Raw genomic sequence first — 8,962 nt, forward strand, 5'->3', positions numbered from 1 at the left:
CAAAACAACGACCAACACACTTGGAAAAGATCTTTACCAATCCTACCTCAAATAAAGGACTAATATCCAATATATACAGAGAACTCATTAAGTTCAACTTCAGAGAATCAATTAATACTATTAAAAATGGAGTACAGAGATACAAAAATTCTCCTCTGAGGAATATAGAGTGGCTGAGAAGTACCTAAAGAAACGCTCTGAATCTGTAGGTTGCTTTTGGCAAAATGACCGTCGTTACTATATTAATCCTGCCAATCCATGAGCATGGAAGGTCTTTCAATATTCTGAGATCTTCCTCAAATTCTTTATACAGAGACTTGAAGTTCTTGTCATACAGATCTTTCACTTGCTTGGTTAAAGTCACACCAAGATATTTTATATTATCTGGGGCTATTGTGAAGGATGTCATTTCATTAATTTCTTTCTCAGCCTGTTTATCCTTTGAGTAGAGGAATGCTACTGATTTGTTTGAGTTACTTTTATACCCCGACACTTTAGTGAAGTTGTTTATCAGGTTAAGTAGTTCTCTGGTGGAAGGTTTGGGGTAACTCAAGTACACTATCAAATCATCTGCAAATAGTGATATTTTGACTTCTTCATTTCCAATCTGTATCCCTTTGATCTCCTTGTTGTCTGATTGCTCTGGCTAGAAATTTAAGAACTATATTGAATAAGTAGGGAGAGAGTGGGCAGCTTTGTCTAGTCCCTGATTTTAGTGGGATTACTTCAAGTTTCTCTCCATTTAGTTTAATATTAGCTACTGGTTTGCTGTATATTGCTTCTACTATGTTTAAATATGGGCCTTGAATTACTGATCTTTCCAGGACTTTTATCATGAAGGGGTGTTGAATTTTGTCAAATGCTTTCTTCAGCAACTATTAAAATGATCATGTGGTTCTTATCTTTAAGTTTATTTATATAGTGGATTACATTGATGGACTTTCGTATATTAAACAATCCCTGCATCCATGGGATGAAGCCTACTTGATCATGATGGATGATTGTTTTGATGTGTTCTTGGATTTGGTTTGCAAGAATTTCATTTTTTGTGTCAATATTCATAAGGAAAATTGGTATGAAGTTCCCTTTCTTTGTTGAGTCTGAGTGTGGTTTCTGCATAAGAGTAATTGTGGCTTCATAGAAGGAATTTGGTAGTGCTCTGTCTGTTTCTATTTTGTGGAATAGTTTGGACAGTATTGATATGAGGTTCTAGGAAGGCCTGAAAGAATTCTGCACTGGACCAATCTGGACATGGGCACTTTTTGGTTGGGAGAGTTTTAATAACTGCTTCTATTTCTTTAGGAGTTATGGGGTTGTTTAGATGATTTATTTGTTCTTGATATAACTTAGGTACCTGGTATCTGTCTAGAAAATTGTCCATTTCCTCCAGATTTTCCAGTGTTCTTGAATATAGGCTTTTGTATTAGGATCTGATTTTTTTTAATTTCTTCAGATTCTGTTGTTATGTCTCCCTTTGCATTTCTGATTTTGTTAATTGGGGTACACTCTCTGTGCCACCTCGCTAGTCTGGCTAAGGATATATCTATCTTGTAGATTTTCTGAAAGAGCCAGTTCCTGGCTTTGTTTATTCTTTGTATAGTCCTTTTCTTTTCAACTTGGTTGATTTCAACTCTGAATTTGATTTCCTTCCTTCTACTCCTCCTGGGTTTATTTAGTTCTTTTTGTTCTAGAGCTTTAAGGTATGCTGTCAAGCTGGTGACATATGCTCTCTCCTGTTTCTTTTTACAGGAACTAAGGGCTATGAGTTTTCCTCTTAGTACTTCTTATAGTGTATCCCATAAGTTTGGGAATGTTGTGTCTTCATTTTCATTAAATTCTAAGAAGTCTTTAATTTCTTTTTTTTTCTTCTTTGACTAAGTTGTTATTCAGTAGAGCATTGTTCATTTTCCATGTATGTGTGGGCTTTCTCTCATTATTGTTGTTATTGAAGACCAGTCTTCATGCTTGGTGATCTGATAGGATGCATTGGATTATTTCTATCTTACTGTATCTGTGGAGGCCTGTTTTGTGACCGATTATATGGTCAATTTTAGAGAAGGTTCCATGAGGTGCTGAGAAGTATGTGTATCCTTTTGTTTTAGGATGGAATGTTTTATAAATATCTGTTAAATCCATTTGTTTCACAAATTCTGTTAGTTTCTCTATGTCTCTGTTTTCATGATCTGTTCAGTGATGAGTGGGGTGTTGAAAACTCATAGTATTATCATGTGATGTGCAATGTATGCTTTGAGCTTTAACAAAGTTTCTTTTATGATTGTAGGTGCCCTTGCATTTGGAGCATAGATATTTAGGATTGTGAATTCATCTTGGTGGATATTTCCTTTGATGAATATAAAGTGTCCTTCCTTATGTTTTTAATGACTTTTGGTTGAAAGTTAATTTTATTTCATATTAGAATGGCAACTCCAGCTTGTTTCTTTGGACCACATGCTTGAAAAGTAGTTTTCCACCCATTTTCTCTGAGGTAGTGTCTGTCTTTTTTTCTGAGGTGTGTTTCCTGCATGCAGTAAAATGCTGGGTCCTCTTTACGTATCCATTCTGTTAGTCTATGTCTTTTTATTGGGGAATTTATTCCATTGATGTTGAGAGATAGTAAGTTATAGTGATTGTCACTTCTTGTTATTTTCATTGTTAGAGGAGGAATTATGTTTGTCTCTCTTTTTGTTTCATTGCAAGGAAATTATATTCTTGCTTTCTGTACAGTGTAGTTTCTCTCCTTTTCCTGGAGTTTTCCATCCATTATCCTTTGCAGGTCGGTATTTGTAGAAAGATATTGCATAAATTTGTTTTTGTCATGGAATATCTTGGTTTCTCCATCTATGTTAATTGAAAATTTTGCTGGATACAATAACTTGGGCTGGCATTTGTGTTCTCATAGGGTCTGTATGACATGTGTACAGTATCTTTTTGCATTCATAGTCTCTGGTGAGAATCTGGTGTAATTGTTATAGCTCTACCTTTTTCTGTCACTTTAACTTTTTCCCTTACTGCTTTCAATATTCTTTTTTGTTGTTTTGTGCATTTGTGTGTTTGGTGTGACAGGAGGAATTTCTCTTCTGGCTCAATCTATTTAGAGTTCTGTAAGCTTCTTGTACGTTTACGGGCATCTCTTTCTTTAAATTAGGGAAGTTTTCTTCTATAATTTTGTTGAATATATTTACTGGCCCTTTATGTTGGGAGTTTTCCCTCTCTTCTATACATATTATCCTTAGGTTTGATCTTCTCATTGTGTCCTGGATTTCCTCTATGTTTTGGGCTAGGATCTTTTTGCGTTATACATTATCTTTGACAATTGTGTCAATGTTTTCTATAGTATCTTCTGCTCCTGAGATTCTCTCTTCTATCTTTTGTATTCTGTTGGTGATGCTTGTATCTATGGATCCTTGCCTCTTCATTTGGTTTTCTATATCCAGGGTTGTCTCCCTTTGTGCTTTCTTTATTGGTTCTATTTCCCTTTTTCAATTCCTTCACCTGTTTCGTTGTGTTTTCCTGTAATTCTTTCAGGGATTTTTGTGCTTCTTCTCTAAGGGCTTCTACTTGTTTACTTGTATTTTTTGCATTTCTCTAAGGAAGTTCTTTATTTCTTCCTTAAAGTCCTCCTTCATCATTATCAAAAATGTGATTTTAAATCTAAATCTTGCTTTTCTTGTGTGTTTGGATATACAGTATTTTCATTGGTGAGAGATCTGGACTCTGATGATGCCAAGTAGTCTTGGTTTCTGTTGCTTGGGTTCCTGTGCTTGCCTCTAGCCATTGGGTTGTCTCTGGTGTTTGCTTGTCTTCCTGTTTCTGAGAGTTACTTGACCCTTCTGTAGGCCTTTGTGTCAGCACTCCTGTAGAACTGTTTTCCTGTTTTCTTTCATCCTTTCCTGAGAATAGGTGCTCTGATTTCAGGTGTTTTGGCACTTCTGGAGACTGTCTTCCAGCTCTAGACGTGGGCAGGAATCAAAGGGTCCTGCCCCTGATTGCTCATGTAGTTCCTTGCTCCCAGAGGGCACAGTTGGCATTATGTGATTCTCTCTTATGTCTGGACTATGGGCAGAGGATAGTTTTCTCTGACTTCTCAGGTGTATCCACACTTATGCGGGTCCAGCACTCTTCCCCCATGTGATTTGGGTGCAGGGCGATGTGTGGCAGTTCAGTTTGGTCCTGGAGGCAGACCAGAACTGCAGCTACCACTGATCATCTGTTCTTATGTCCCCATGTCCAGAGACACTGTGCAGTTTCCCCTTGGAACAGGGATGTGAGCTGAGGTATCCCTTTCTTATTTTAATATTCTTTCTTTGTTTGCACATTTGTTATTTTAACTATTATGTGACGGGAGGAATTTCTCTTCTGGTCCAATTTATTGAGATTTCTATAGGCTTCTTGTATGTTTTCACGCATCTCTTTCTTTAGGTTAAGGAAGTTTTCTTCTATAATTTTGTCGAATATAATTACTGGCCCTTTAAGTTGGGAATCTTCACTGTCTTTCATACCTATTATCCTCATGTTTGAACTTCTCATAACATCCTGAATATCCTGGATGTTTTGGGGTAAGAGTATTTTGCATTTTACATTATCTCTGACAATTGTATAAATGTTTTCTATAGTATCTTCTGCCCCTGAGATTCTCTCTTCTATTTCTTGTATTCTGTTGGTGATGCTTATATCTATGACTTGTCTCTTCCTCAGGTTTTCTTTTTCCAGAGTTGTCTCACTATGTGCTTTCTTTATTCTTTCTATTTCCCTTTTTAAATTCTGGACAGTTTTGTTCAATTTGTTCACCTGTTTAGTTGTGTTTTCCTGCAATTCTTTTAGGAATTTTTTGTGTTTCCTCTTTATGGGCTTCTACTTGTTAAAATATGGAATGCTTCACGAATTTGCATGTCATCCTTGCACAGGGGTCATGCCAATCTTCTCTGTATCATTCCAATTTTAGTATATGTGCTGCCAAAGCAAGCAAAAAAACATCTTCTTAAAAAAATACTGCTTTACAGTATTTCGTAAATCATATTACATAAATTCTGTGGATTTTCTTAAAATTCTCAATTCAGTATTTCTTCTGATTTTCTCTACTTTCTTTGTCTAAGCCAAAGCTATTTCTACTGAGCATTAAAGCAGAGACTTGTAGATTCTGTCCTTTTGTAGGCAGACAGAGAATATAGGTAGTTGAGCCAGGTTTTGAGTTCTTACCTTGCCCTTTTTTCCTCCAGATAGACATTTGGTTCTATTGCATTCACCAGCCTTTACTGACAGTGTACTCTGATTCAATATCAACCTTATTCAGTCCTATCCAAACAGACATGAATTTAGTTAATAATTAGATCATCATATTTGACATAGAGATCAGAAAAGTTTGAACTTAATGATGCTTTGAAACCAGTTAATGATTCAATCATCATTTTCTGACATGGAGATCGAAAGGGTACGACCTTAATTATTTTTAGACATCTGGCAATCCAAAGTCATCTTGCCCTGTTGTCTTTGCAAGGTAAGCAGAATTTGTTACCTGGCTCATGTTGACGTAAAATCTAAAAGAAACAAATTCCATTTATTAGACAAAAGCTAGACTAAAATTTAAAGTTGGTTAAATCTTAAATTGGTGAGATTCTAAGGGCCTCAATGCCCAGAGTACTAGCTGAGAAGGACAGAGTCTATGGAATCGTTAGAGACATACGTCCTAACCTGTTGCATTTCCTACCAGAATCATTGTGGGTGACTGTTAAGATCTTGAGCTACACAGCACCCTCAGATGTATCAGTATATTAGCAGTATGACCGTGGTCTTACTCTTTGCTGAGCTGGTCTCAGAACTTGTGTGAACTATGGATTTAGGATGTGGTCCAACTTACAGTATTCATTTCCATAGGTCCATATTATTGCTCCCTCAATATCAGGAAGGTCCATGAGAGTAATTGTCTTTATAGAAGAGAGGAGAATATGGGATGTGGGTAACAAGTTGTAACATAAAAGATTATTTTTGAAGGGTACCCACCAAGGAAGATTGCTCGGACATATGTGTAAGCTGTCTATTAGCCAGCTGGTATTAATAGTGTTCTGGATACCAGTGTAGCCCTATGCTTTTCTCATATTGTGTGTTAAGCACACACACAAAGAGACATTTTTATGTTGGCATACTTCAATTAACAATGGTTAGCCAGAAGCAGAATTGCAGAAGCAAAAATAAGCAAAGTAAATACATGTAGAGATTTTCTCAGAACTATATTTTGATGACTAAGTTCTTTTAGGGGTATTCGGGGTTTTGTTTGTTTGGTTATTTTTTTGTTTTTGTTTTTGTTTTTGGGAGATGTGTTGTTGATTTGTTTGTATGTTCTCATTTTGACAAGTAGTATTGTCTATGTGCTGAGTTTTATGGTCTCAGCGGTACAGCCATCATGAAGTCAATTGTGCTAATATCTGAGGGCCCATTACATTTATAACTGGTCCCATCACAGTTACTGTGTCTGTGCAAGACCTGAGATAGGGAAGGCACCCAAGGATCAATGGAGGTGTCCTTAGTTGTGACTCACAGGTTCAGGGATATTAAGCCTGGAGCATCTGCCTCCTGTTGCCGGGCAGAAACCTAGGTTGAGAGATAGGGGGACCAATAAACTCACAAAGTTTTTGATTCAAAACTTATCCTGTCTACAAAAAATGTATGGATTGTGAATGGAGCAGAGACTGAGAAAACAGCCAATCAATAACAGCCAAACTTTAGCACTATTGCATGGATGGTCACCAAATCCTGATACTATTACTGATACTTTGTTATGCTTGCAGACAGGAGTCTAACATGGCTGTCCTCTGATAGGATCTATCCACCAACTGACTCAGACAGAAACAGACACCCACAGCCAAACAGTGAATGGAGCTTGGGAACTCTTATGGAAGAAGAAGAGACAGGATTGTAGCTCTTAATGAGATTAGAACTCCACAGTAAGACAAACAGAATCAACTAATCTGGACCCTTGAGGTTCTCAGAGATGGACCCACCAACCAAAGAATATATGCAGGCTGGACCTAGGCCTCCTCCCTCATATGTAGCAGATGTGCAGTTTGGTCTTCATGTGAGTCCTGAACAAGTAGAAAGGAACCTATCCCAAAAACTGTTGCCAGCAGTTGGGATATGGACTTACAGCTGGGCTGCCTTGTCAGGCCTCAGTGGGAAAGGAAGCACCTATCCTCTCTGAGACTTGAAAAGGCAGGTTGAGGAGCAATCCAGGGATCTCCTACCCACTCAGAAAAGAGGGTATTGGAGAAGGATTGTGGAAAGGAGTGACCAGGAGCAGGAAAGTGAGTTGGATGTAAAGTGAATATGTAAAAAATTAAAAACTAAAATAAAGCATTCTATTATGGAAACTAGTTTCCCACAATGTGCCTCACAGTCAGTGCTCCCCTTTTTCCCACATATCCTTACTTACATATGATTACTGCAATGAGGCATTGGTCTAGTTGAAACCCTGTGGCTTCTGCTACACCATCAATAGGGGATATGCACAGGAACTCTTCTCAGATATCCTGTTCTTGTCATTTTTCATAGAGATCTTATATCTTTCTCTCTACAGGGGTTGCTTTTTCATTCACTTCAGCAGTTCATACATAAGGTAGATATTTGGGTGGGCCAATTAAAAGCCCAGTTTTTGGGACTAGGTGGTAGGTAAGTTGGTCATTCCATCAGATCTCCTGTACCACACCACCAGGGCAAGATCTTCAGCATCGTCTCAGCTAGCTCACCCAATGCTGTAGTCAACAAGGGACATGGCCAGCTCTCACACTTTCATAATGTAAAAGTTGGCTCATCCATGTCATTGCCATCAGGGCTATCTCTACTGTGCTGCCTAGGTAAGATGCAGGGCCTCTCTACTGGTGCTGCAGCTAAGGTTGGGTGAACTAGCTCTTCCATGATCATACATCCATTTCCTTCAACTGTAGCAGGTGGAGAGGGCATTTCTCCAGTGCCCACTCCATTTCCTCATGTTAGGAAAATGGCAGGGCCAGCTTTCCCAATCTCACACATTGAGGGCTGACACAAGCAATCAGAACCAGCTCTACTGTACTTGTTGGATGAGGTACAAAACCTGCTCTTAGAGTGCTGCAGCTGGAGAGCTGTGGAGCCAGCTCTTCCACAAGGCACAGGCAAAGAATGAAGCCATATCTGCACAGCCCTCAGACATCAACATGGACCCAAATGGCAGAAGAGACCAGGGACATCCGGTGCTTACAACAGACTCCTACTGTCTTGGAGCCATGAACCCAGACATGGCCTTTGGTGGCAGCATAGACCAGGACTTCACAATGGCCTTAGGCAGCATTGCTGTCTATTCATATCAGGATGCTCCTCACTACTCTCAAGTGTCCAGTTACAACTCTCTTCCTTGTGCACACATCCTTCTACTTCTCTTTTTCTTCTATCTCTCCACCAATTACTTGCTCAACTTAGTGATACCCACGGTATCTGGGTGTCTAAGAATGTCTCATCAGTTCTCTGCCACACCCATGCCACATATCGCCAGGCTAGGGATCCTCTAAGGTTTGCTTTGACAAACTCAGCCTCATGGGACTGGGCATGGTAATCTTGGGGGTGTTCTGACTGCCCAGGCCCAGTGACACTGGGCTTGGGATTGTCTCTGGCTTGTTCTGCCCACCTGGGCCACATGACATCAGATGCATAAGAAGAAGCCACATTTTCAACAAGTTAATAAAAAAGTCATCCCTTGCTCTTTTTTTTTTCTTGTATTGCCATACAGCCTGAGTTTCCAAGATGCCCCTCTGCTCTATCACTGTAATCCAGTTCATGCTAAAAACACACCACCTGTGTTATTGGATTATATCACCCTCTAGTGGTGATGTAAAAATACTCTATGGCAAAGCCCCGTCTTGTGGCAAACCTAAACACAAGATACAGTGTGCTTGTGTGCTGAGATAATAGTGTCAAACATATAAAGTAAGAACTGATTAAA

General features: G+C 38.9%; 1 non-coding gene across 1 annotated transcript; it reads right to left on the minus strand.

Moving 5' to 3' along the window:
• Nucleotides 1-4,859: 4,859 nt before the first annotated feature.
• Nucleotides 4,860-4,966, minus strand: LOC134485297 (U6 spliceosomal RNA). Its single transcript, XR_015656620.1, has one exon. It is a non-coding gene; the product is annotated as a U6 spliceosomal RNA (small nuclear RNA).
• Nucleotides 4,967-8,962: the final 3,996 nt, after the last annotated feature.

Source organism: Rattus norvegicus, chromosome 1 (assembly GCF_021556685.1).
Source record: "Rattus norvegicus strain SHRSP/BbbUtx chromosome 1, alternate assembly SHRSP_T2T, whole genome shotgun sequence".
NCBI lineage: Eukaryota > Metazoa > Chordata > Mammalia > Rodentia > Muridae > Rattus > Rattus norvegicus.